The sequence below is a fragment of the Prunus mume genome, linkage group LG4, assembly GCF_029339155.1.
Source record: "Prunus mume cultivar Tortuosa linkage group LG4, ASM2933915v1, whole genome shotgun sequence".
In the NCBI taxonomy this organism is placed as follows: Eukaryota; Viridiplantae; Streptophyta; class Magnoliopsida; order Rosales; family Rosaceae; genus Prunus; species Prunus mume.
In genome coordinates this window covers 21,919,926-21,931,802 of record NC_142701.1, presented here as the reverse complement: position 1 = coordinate 21,931,802, position 11,877 = coordinate 21,919,926, and the positions used below count along the sequence as shown (strand labels likewise).

Sequence of the window (11,877 nt, the reverse complement as noted above, 5' to 3'; positions counted from 1 at the left end):
ACTTGCATGAGCATGTATTCTCCTTGGCTTTGGCCATAGCTCGAGGCGATACCATCACCCTAGCCCCCATGTTCTTGTGGCATCTTTACCGGCTAATCAGGCTCGGCTTTTAGAGAAGAGTGCATCTGGAACTATGGGCGTGGAGACCCTCTTGAATTCTGGTTTCTGCATGTATTTTTATGGGAGCGTTTTAGAGAATTGGGAATCACTCCCTCACTCGCATGCTATGAAGATGGCCGATTGTGGCGGGGTTCTTATATGCCAGAAAGTCTTCCCTAGTCTGCAGATGGTTTAAGCGGATGCAGAGGAAAGGCAGGACTTCGAAGCTGTTGGATAACGTTGAGAATTTTTCTTTCACCCTTACGGCACCTCGGCAGAGACTTTCACCTTCGTGCCCTTTTATGCCGATGTCGGTGACACCGCTGAGGTTCCAGCCATGTCACAAAGCAGCCGGTTCAAAAGTATGCCATGTTGAACGTTGCTCCTATTCCGCTGCCTACTCTTGGAGACAGTCGCTCGGAGATTTCTGTACCTTACTCACCTTATCGGGTTAGGAGGCATTTGGGCTTAATCAAGAAGTACCGAGCAGTCCTAACCATGCTGACCCCTTCGTGCTACACAGAGTCTTCTGGAGCAATTACCCTATACCAAACTATTGTAGGCCCCTTGTTTTAGCTAGCAAGAGGAGGATTGGTGGCTTCTCCCGAGGTTACCAAGCTTACTGGAACCGCTGCCTCGCCTCTTTTCGTGAATTCCAATCTTTTCCTGGAGATAGATTGCCTCCTACAATAGCTCGTCTTGCAGGCTTGGTGCCGGAAGAGAAAGCCATCCCTCTAAGCCAAAAACGCAATTTGCCCTTTATTTCCAAGAGCGGTGATATCATTGGAGAATTTCCTAAGACAAAGCCAAAGCCGGGAGTACAGAGTCCTTGTGGTTCCGGGAAAAATGCAACACCATGTCGGTAAAAGGCGAGAGGAGGAGCAGAATGTGAAGGAGAAGCAGACTGCCGATAAACCCAAAAGGTTTATTCCAAAGGTAGCCCCAAGTGGCCCTCCTAGAACCAAAGAAGCAACTCCCCCAACGTCCACAGTCTTCAAAGCTCGCATCCGAGAGTCGAGTCGTCTTGGCAAGGTGCCGAAACTACCCTCTCCGATAAGTCTTACCTCCTCTTTAAATTTTTTATTTTTTTTTTACCACACCTCTTTTTAACTTGTCACACGTGTTTTTTTTACTTATTTATATATATATAGGGAAAATGGGTACTACTCCAAAGAGGAGAAGAAGTAGCACACCCTCTGTGTCCCCACAGTCTACTCCAAAACGTCGCAGCATGTGTGTCTTGCAAGCAAAATTCACTGGGGCTCGTACAAGCGGCAGCAAAGCCTCTGGAACTAGAACTGTGGTGACAATTGATGATGACAGCGATGATGGTGGCACTACTGAGTCCAAGGCTAGTACTCTGGAGCAAGAGGATATGGATAACATCGGTGACATGCATAAGGGTCCCGATGGGAATGACAATTATGACCACGATGGGGATGTTCCTTTCGACAATTATACAGAAAAGCAAGGCTGCTCGGATACCTTTTAAGGGTCTGTGGGTAGCAGTGTGCGCCCTATTAGTGTCGAGCCGGTGGCCTATCCTAAACTCTGTTCTTTTCCCCTCCTTCCACCACCAAATACCTACTGACCACCCGTACCTATTTCGCAGGTCATCGATATTGCTGAGGGTTCGAAACTTGTTGCGGCCACTATCGACCCTGCACAAAACACCCCTGAGGTACCCCTAAGGTACCTCATTTACTAATATTCTCTTTTTCTCCTTGTTGGGCACCATCCCCTTCTTACTTTTTTGCTAGTGCACGTAACCTGTTGTTTATTTCGTGCTGATCCTGGTACATATCTTCTTTTTTTTTAGGTTGGGCACGTTGCCCAGAACATGGAAATTGTGCCCGTGGTGGCTCCCTCCTTCGACACCTTTGGCAAATTGGTCGAGGCAGCCCTTGCGAAGTCATTTCCAACCATGCTGCCAACAAATTCCCAGGACACAACATCCATATTTCGAATTACAAACCCGTTGCCTCCCATCTTCCAGACTTCCTTCGGGAGACCTTGAGCTCGCCATTTCTTCATTCTTCCGACAACTCTCCAAGCAACACCTTTGCCTTTCATGAGACACTGCCTGTTCCATCCCACATTCAACCGCTTCTCCGGGCACTAGAGCCTGGTCCCTTAGCACTTCTTCCAGCGTCCTCATTTGGTGACGCAAATGCTACCGAGAATGTCCAGGCTATCATTGTTGCCGGGAATACTGTTGCAGAACATCCATCCGACACATCTTGGTTGGAGTGGGAAGAATCCTTTGCTGCATTCATGGCCTTCTTTGATGGTGGTGTTTAGGTCCTTCGATCCGCAGATGAACTCTTGCCACTTTGTTATCGGTTCAACAATTACGCAACATTTCGAGGAGCCTCGTTTATCCTGAGACAATTGCAGCCCTGGAGAAATTTTTGGACAAGTATAGGGATTTCACGGATATGACTAGCATCACTTCTTCCTTTTCACGGTGCGCTGCATTTTGGACTCTTGGCTTGGTGCTCCGCGGGATGGATACTACGCAATTGCTGGACATCCCAGCACCATCGACTCTTTTCTTTGGCGGGACGCGATCTGTGAAGCCATGAATTTAGGTTTCCGGGTAGAGTTTCTCTTGAATCTGGTGAAAGACCTAGCACGTGCTGTATTCGGGGAACGAACTATTCATAGCATGGAGTCCTTTTCTGGTTCTGACAATATAAGAGCAGTGGTAAAGGCCTTGAATCTCAAGCAACGTGAGTTAGAAAATCAGCATGAGGAATTGCGTGCCCTTCTTCTTACCCAAGGTATTTCTCCTGATAGTGCAGGCTACGGGTGGAAGCGGTGACAAGGTCTTCTCAAAAGGCTTCTTCCGTTCTTTTCTAGTCATGCATGATGGTTCTGAGGTTCGTGACTTCCTCTCCCTTCCTTTTTTATTCTCATCCACTTCCTTCCTATTTTCGTATGACCTTTTCTTAATTTCACAGGCTGCATTATTGCTTGGTGTAGGACTGACTGGCTCGACACATCTCACGATTTCTTTCAAGATTGAAGAACACATTTTAGCTTATATAACTTAGTCTGATCTAGGCTGTAATTCCTTGTAGGTAACCTTAAGACTTGTATCGCGGTAGCTTGGGCACTTGCAGTGTTGTTGTGTTCAAGCTGCCGGAACCTATGTCCCCTCTCTTTTTTTTTTTTTAGAACACATTGTAACTTTTGCTCAGTATATATATAAATATATATATATATATATGATGCTTGGTTTGTGGCAGTCCTTTGCTTGAGATTTTTCTACAGGTTGGGCACCTTTTGAAACAAGATAGATGCCGTCAAAATTTTGGTAGGATCCATGCTCGAAGCTTCTTAGTGCTTATATATATATATATATTTATTTATTTATTTATTTATTTATTTTAGTTTGGGGTGCATGCCAATTTCAAAGGCGCATTTTTTTTTTTGATAAAGCATGAAGCCTGCTAATAACCCAGGACCCCATGCAAATGGCTTTGACTTGGCATGTCTTCTGCAAAACAACCTTTCTCTCTCGCTCTTTTTTTTTTTATAAACAAACCGCAGATTTTCATGCAGTTTCTAAAAATACTCCTTCATTGTCATTTCAAATCTCATGTTACCCCAAGGTACATTTTACAAAAGCTCCCCAAGCAGAAGCAAGCATATCGAAGGAGATAATAAAAAAAAGAAATGAAATAACATAAAGATAAAATACTATGCCTACTTAGCAGTAGTAGGGCTTAAGCCATTTTCCATTGATGGGATCCGTTAGCATGCCTTCCTTAACAGAGATCAAGCGATAATAGCCACTGTTGTGTACTTCCTTGACTACGAACGGACCTTCCCATTGCGGGGCAAACTTGGATGGTCCTGACATTTGTCTTCTCACATGCTCAACAACTTTTAGCACCAGATCTCCTTGCTTGAAAGCTTGAGGCTTAACGGTCATGTTATATGCTTGGGCAACAGTTTATTAGTAGAGGACCATTTTTCTTTCGGCTTCCATTCTCCTTTCGTCCACTGCTTTAAGATCCAACAAACGCCAATCCGAGTATGACTTTGCATCCCATTCAAGATCGTTAACAGCTGACACTCTGGCCGTAGGAATGGTGATTTCCACAAGTGAAATAGCGTCGGACCCATATACCAGTGAATAAGGTGAAAAACCTATAGCACTTCTAGGTGAGGTGCGATAAGCCCACAAAGCATCCGACAGGTGAATGCTCCAACCGCCCTCATACTCATACACCATTTTGCTTAAAATCCTCAGTATTGTCTTATTAGTAGCCTCTGCTTGACCATTTCCCTGTGGGTAATAGGGTGTTGAGCGGCGATACTTGATTCCGTAACCACTAAGTGTTGAACTTACTTGTTTGTTAACAAAAGGCGTGCCGTTGTCAGTAACCATCTTGTGTGGAATTCCAAATTTGCATACAATATATTCCCGAATGAAATTTGAAACAGCGGCTCTCGTAGCCTTTCGGAGAGGAATTGCTTCGACCCATTTTGTGAAATATTTTGTAGCAGTAAGAATCCATATGTAACCGTCGGAAGGAGGATGAATTGTCCCTAGTAAGTTAAGCCCCCAAGTATGGAAAGGCCAAGGAGTGCGCATGTCCTGCAACAGTGTAGGAGGCTTGTGACTCAAATTGGCGTGGATTTGGCACGTGTGGTACTTCTTAACAAAATCATGTGCATCCCTTTTCATAGTAGACCAGTAATATCCAAAACTTAGCAGCTGTCGGTAGAGCTTTTTCATTCCTTGATGCTCTCCGCATTCTCCAGTGTGTATTTCTTGCATGACTTGATGTGACTCCGTCTTTCCTAAGCATCGTAGAGGTTCCCCATTAAATCCCTTCCGGTAAAGAATCGATCTGTCCACAAAATATCTCTTTACCGTCTTCTTAAGCTTATAGGCGAGCTTGGAATTGCTTGGCAGAGTCCTTTCAACAAAAATTGCCAAATATGGAGCCCTCCAATCTTCTGCGAGTGAAATGATGAAAGATTCCTCGGTAGTCGGTATTGTAGAACATTTGGGACAATTAGCTTGAACCTCAGCCGCTTGTTTCCTCATCTCTGGCCAAAAATAACCTTTACGTTGCAGGTGCCGATACAAGCTGACATTACTGGCTCCAAACTACAAGTAGCATCGTGCACTTCTTGCAGCCGCCTTCTTGCTTCAACTATTCCTATGCATCGAGTCAAAACGCCTCCTGGAAGACGCCTATAGAGTTCCCCAAAGATAACCACATAATCTTTCAAATCCTTAATACCACTCTCTTCACCCAGCCTTTTCTTCAATGGTTTTCTCCAATCATCTTCTTCCAGAAACTCCGCCTGGACCATTGCTTCGACAACCGGTGCGTCTCTCCTTATTACGGTAATATTGGGTTGCTCCTGCACAAATGAGAGTTTTGATCCCAACGTAGCCAAGGCATCAGCATACCTATTGGTGACTCCCGGAATGTGCTCCATCACTATTTGCTTGAAGGAATTAATAAGCCTTTCAGCAGCTATCCGATATGGTGCTAAGGTTACCTCCTTCACAGCAAAGCTTCCTTGCAATTGACTTAGTACCAAATTAGAGTTGCCAATGATCTTCATCCTCTCTGCACCCATTTCCCTGGCAGTGGACAATCCCATAATAAAAGCCTCATACTCTGCCACATTGTTTGTGCATGGAAAATCTAACTTGAATGAGAGGGATGTAGCATGCCCATCGGGATTAATGAGCACTACACCTGCTCCCCCACCCTTTGATATAGAAGACCCATCAAAGTAGAGGGTCCATGGCTCTTCCTCTGTCACAGCAGCCACCATTTTCGGCAACACCCCCAAAACCTCCTTTGAAAGAGTTGATCCCTCTACTTCGGGAAATAGAGCCAGCATGTCAATCACAGCTTGTCCCTTGATGGCCTTAGGAGTTGTGCACGTAATATCAAATTCAGATAGCTGGAGCAGCCAACGCGCAAGACGACCAGATAGCACCGGCTTTGTGAGCGATATCTCATAGGATCGGTTTTTACTATGAGCTGTAGCTTGTGAGCTAGAAAGTAGTGTCGCAAGCGCTATGCAGCATAGACAAGAGCAAGACACAAGAGCTCGGTCTTCGGGTATCTCGTTTCTGCTCCTCTTAATTGGCTGCTCACATAGTAAATGGGATTCTCGTCTCCATTATGATTGTCCTGGGCAAGCAAGGCCCCGACTGTGTTTGTTGCAGCCAGATAAAGTTTAAGTGGAAGTCCCGGAATGGGTGCTCTCATGGTGGGAAGCTTGGTGATTATTTGCTGCACTTGCTGGTAGGCCTCCTGGCACTCCTTGTTCCACTTGTATGGCTTGCCTTTCTTGAGTAAGGGAGTAAAGATATTCATGGTGGCAGCAAGACTTGGGATGAAACGTCGAATATACAATAACCTTCCCATGAAGCTTTTTAATTCTTTCGGACTTCTACGTGGTTCAAGAGAGCTTATGGCTCTAGTTTTTTCTGGGTCCACATCTATGCCACGCTGATGTACTTGAAAACCAAGGAACTTGCCTGATGAGACTCTGAATGCACATTTCTTTGGGTTCATTTTTAACCTGTAGAGTCGACACCTTTCCAGCACCCGTCTCAAAACCTCCTGATGGTTTTCTCTATCTTTTGATTTTACTACCAAGTTGTCCACATAATCCTCGACTTCTCTCCCCATCATATCATGAAACACTGCCGTCATGGCCCTTTGGTAAGTGGCGTCAGCATTCTTAAGACCAAATGGCATGACAGCATAACAAAAGTTCCCATATGGTGTTCGAAAGGTCATCTTCTTGGCATCCTTGGGTGACATTTTGATCTGATTGTAGCCACTAAACCCATCCATAAAGGATAGCATGCCTTGGCCTGAGGTTGAATCGATCAAGATATCCATGTTGGGTAGCGAGAATTCATCCTTTGGACAAGCTCGGTTGAGGTCTTGGTAGTCCGTGCATACTCTAATTACTCCAGTCTTCTTTTTCACGGGAACAATATTTGCTAACCATATCGGGTGCTTGATTGGTTTGATGAATCCAGCGACTAGCAATTTTTCAATCTCCACCTTGATTTGCTTTTCGATTTCAGGATGAAAATTCCTCCTTGACAATACAACAGGCTTGATACCTAGCTCAATATTCAGTGTGTGACTCACCAAATTTGGATTGAGGTCGGGCATTTCATCGTAGCTCCAAGCGAATACATCCCGCAATTCTTTTAACAAAGACACCAAAATTTTGGATAATGGAATGCCAGCTACTGTAAGCACGGACAAGGGTAATATGTTGACAGAGGAACCCGTGTCTACCAAAGCCCTTCTTATAAACACATCATAGATTTTTCCCTCCAAATAGAGTGGCCTCCTGTGATCCGGATATGGGACCTCCATGTCTTCATCCGTGAAAACGATAGCATTATCATTTTCCAAGAATGACCTTTGGGGTTGAGCAGTGAAGCAATAGGGATTAGATTCTACGGAAATGTTCATGAAAGCTACAACAACTGCTTCCCTTGCCTGAGGTCCAAAACCAAGCTGGTCGAAGAGTGACTTGAATTTTGGATTTCTTTGGAGAACTTGTGTAGGTCCTTGCTTCAAACCTAGGTAACGCTCCATTACAGTTGCCTCACTGTAAAAGCATGAAATGTTACAGCAGTTGTTTCTGATGCCCCGAGGAGGTTCCCAGGCATTGTTCTTCGGGCATGTCCAACATGAACACTTCGTTGTCTGCACAGCCGTCCCATCCATCAACAAGTGGCCATGGCGTATTATAGCTTGAAGGTTTTGAATATTTTCGCCAGTAAGCTTTCTCCCATGTTTTCGCCAGCAGGTGGTGAGGAATGTACTTCTAATCCTCTTGGCTTCGACTAAGCTCTTTTTCCAGCATGGCAACGACATCTTCCTGGGTAACAAAAGATGATCCCTTTTGTTCAGACCCCTTTCCAGCTGCAGCAAATTCTTCTTGTGGATGCCTGTCGTCGTCTTCACTTGGCTTAGAAGTGACATTTTTTAATTCCTTGATAGTATCCATCATCTCCCTATGGGTTTCCCCCATAGCTTGCATAGCTGTAATGAGATCCGGAATCACCATGGTCGAATCCATCTTGGGAACCCATGGTATTGCTTCTAGTCTTCTTTTTTGGAGGCATTTAGTGAAAACAGCAGCTTGATCCCCAGTGAAGTCGCCAATTTATGTAAGGGTCTTTTTGTTCCAGCAGCCTGACGAATGGGCTTGGGCTGCCGTAAGAAGAAAACGGACAAAAATTCCCCCAAGTGTCCGAGTTCTTGAACCAAACTCCTAAAGGGGTTCTTGAAAGATTTGATAAACCTTAGAAGGACACCCTCAGGTTTCCTTCACTAATTGCCAAATAAGCATGATTAAATCAATTAATGGCTTAGCTTGAGGAGCCTGTGGCATGGAAGCTAAGCTTTCACAAGTTTAGCAATTTGAGAGAGAGAGAGAGAGAGAGAGAGAGAGAGACATGGATTTCCTACTGAGAGTGAAAAATCTAAAGTAAGGCAGAGAAGAACTAGAACGATTTATATCCTAAAGGAAGAATAAAAATCAAACGAAGAAGAAAGATTGGGTGGCTTGAGTAAATTCTAGGTAGCTTGACAAAGCTTGGTCAGGCTCTGGATTCTTGATTTTTCCTGGGTTGAAGAGGCCCCTTTTATAGCCACGAAGAACCCTAATTTTGTCTCAAATTTTCCTCCTTTTGTCATTGCCCTCTTTCACTTTATCCTTCTTGATGAATTTCTCCATTCAAGAAGCCTGGGTAGGGAACCCTTTGTGGTTCCAATGGTTTGACGCAACTGGACCTTCCCATAGAGGGGAAGGCGCCACCTGCTTTTCTTATGGTTTTTTCAAGACATCGCTTACAGAGGAAAAGAGGAGAGATGAAGCCTTTTATCTAATGGACACTCCTCTCACCCCCGTGAGTTTCCTCTGGTCCTGCCATGGCTCCCTTGTGACAGCTATTTGGAGTTCTAATGGGGATGGGACTTAGCGCCAGACGTTTGTAAGTTGCTAGGCTGGACTTGTACATATGGTATTGGGTTGTGGGTCTGATCGTGCGATGGGTCTTCATCAGACTGCTGGAAAGGCTTTCTTAATCTTGGGCATTCTATTGATGTGGGTTAGGCTAGGTATTGTGGTAGGCCATTGAATATTTTCTTAAAGCATGGGACCATTTTCTCTTCTCTCTCATTCTAACCCATGTGTTTGGGTGCCTGGAACGGGCTTAAGTTTTAGTGCCCCCAAGTGGCTTAAAACTTACATTCCTCGAACCCTCAATGGGCCTTGTGATTGCTCGTTCCCCTCTATGCCACAACCTTCTCAGTAAGCCCCGGTTTAATTTTGTGGCTTGGGTCCACTTGTGACATAACTTGGTGCTAGGTTAATGGCTCTTTTCGCATGATGCCTATGCTTGTACTTGAGTTTTATTATTCCGGGTCAAGTAACACCTAATGAGCATGTGAGTGTGATTTTTGTAAAGTTGGTGTGTTTTTGGCCCCTTTGTATGTGCTTACTTGGCATGACGCGTGCCTGGTAGTATGTATTAGCGGGTCCCACAAATGCTCTTTTGTTCCGATTAAGTCCTTTTTGTATCCTTTTATCCGTGTTGGGCTAGGAATTAATTTGGGCTTAGCCCCTTGGATTTTTGGGCCTCAACAACTGCAAATTATTTGCTAAACCGAATTCCTACCAAAAGTGCAGACAAAATTCCTTATGAAACATGGTGCAATAGAAAGCCTAGCCTCTCACATCTTAAAATCTGGGGAAGTAAGGCAGAGGAAAAGTTCTACAATCCAATGGAAAGGAAACTAGATTCCAAGACATTAAGCTGTTTTTTCATTGGATATCCGGATAGAACAAAGGGGTACAGGTTCTATTGTCCCAACAACAGCACAAGATTCATGGAAACTCAAAGAGCTATTTTTATTGAAGATGAAATTGAATCAGACACTGAGGAAAACTTTGATTTTGATCAAATTTTGGAAAACAAGGAACCTTTGAAAAGGAAAATATGCTGAGAGATATAACTATCTTACCTTTCACTTATTTGAATGACAAGCAAGTCTCACCAAATCATGATCTAACAACTGAAGTTCCACAAATTGCACTAGAAGACATGCAGATAGATCAACAAGAACCTTAGCCTCACAACTTAGAATTGAGAAGATCACAAAGAACTAAGATACCTGCACTGTCCAATGATTTATTCGTATACTTGCAAGAGTCAAAACATGACATCAATACCACAGAAGATCCTCTGTCTTATAAGCAAGCCATTCAAAGTGACAACTGTGATAAGTGGATAGAAGCAATGGAGTCTAAACTCCAGTCAATGAGCAAGAACGATGTATGGAAGCTTGTTGATTTACCTCAAGGATGTAAACCAATAGGATGCATGTGGGTTTACAAGACCAAAAGAAACTTAAAGGGACAAATAGACAGATACAAGGCACGACTAGTAGCAAAAGGGTTCACCCAACAAGAAGGAGTGGATTACAATGAGACTTTCTCACCTGTGTCAACCAAAGATTCCTTAAGGGTTATAATGGCATTAGTGGCACATTTTGATCTTCACCTTCATCAAATGGATGTTCAAACTGCATTTTTGAATGGAAACCTTATTGAAGAAATCTACATGAAACAACTGGATGGTTTCATTCAAAAAGGGGAAGAAGATTTGGTTTGCAGGTTACAAAAATCAATATACGGATTAAAACAGGCTTCTAGGCAGTGGTACTTGAAGTTTGATGAAGTGGTGAAGTCTCAAGGTTTCATTGACAATCCTTTAGATGAGTGCATTTACCAAAGATTTCAAGGGAGACATTACATTTTCATGCTGCTGTATGTTGATGATATTCTCTTAGCAAGCAGTAATCTGTCACTTTTACATGACACTAAGAGAATGCTATCAAACCATTTTCAGATGACTGATTTGGGAGAAGCAAACTATGTATTAGGAATTGAAATAAGCCGAGATAGAGAAAGGGGGTTACTTAGTCTATCATAGAAGGGATATATAGAAAGGATACTGAAAAGGTTCAACATGGAAAACTGCACAGGTTGTGATGTTCCATTCTCGAAGGGTGATAAATTGAGCAGTGAACAATCTCCCAAAACTGAGCAAGAGAAGTTGGAGATGCAGGACAAGCCCTATGCCTCACTTGTTGGAAGCTTGATGTATGCTCAAGTTTGCACAAGGCTAGACCTTGCTTTCAGCATTAGTGTTCTTGGAAGATTTCAATCCAATCCAGGTCAGGCACATTGGATAGCAGGCAAGAAAGTTTTGAGGTATTTGCAAAGAACTAAAGAATACAAGCTAATCTATCGAAGAGTTGAAGAATTGAAACTAGAAGGATATGCAGATGCAGATTTTGCTGGCTGTTTGGATACACAAAAGAGTACATCAGGTGTTGTGTTTTTGTTTGCAGGAGGAGCAGTGGCTTGGAGAAGTGTCAAACAACAATACATATCAACCTCAACCATGTAGGCTGAGTTTTTAGCAATTTATGAAACGACCTCAATAGCTATGTGGCTTAAAAAATTTATGTCAATGTTAAAAGTCGCAGATTCTATACAAAGGCCAATCCAATTGTGGAATGACAACAGTGCTGCAGTTTATTTTGCAAAAGGAAATAAGAGGTCAGGAGGATTAAGACACCTGCAGTTAAAGTTTTTATCAGCCAAGGAAAAGATCTGAGATGGTTATACAGCCTTAGATCATACTGGAACAGATTTCAATATTGCAAATCCCCTGAACAAAGGCTT

At 43.5% G+C, this 11,877-nt stretch overlaps 1 pseudogene; it reads left to right on the top strand.

The window, feature by feature from the left end:
• Nucleotides 1–11,155: 11,155 nt before the first annotated feature.
• LOC148918175 (secreted RxLR effector protein 161 pseudogene) lies at nucleotides 11,156–11,599 on the top strand (annotated as a pseudogene).
• The last annotated feature ends 278 nt before the right edge of the window (nucleotides 11,600–11,877 follow it).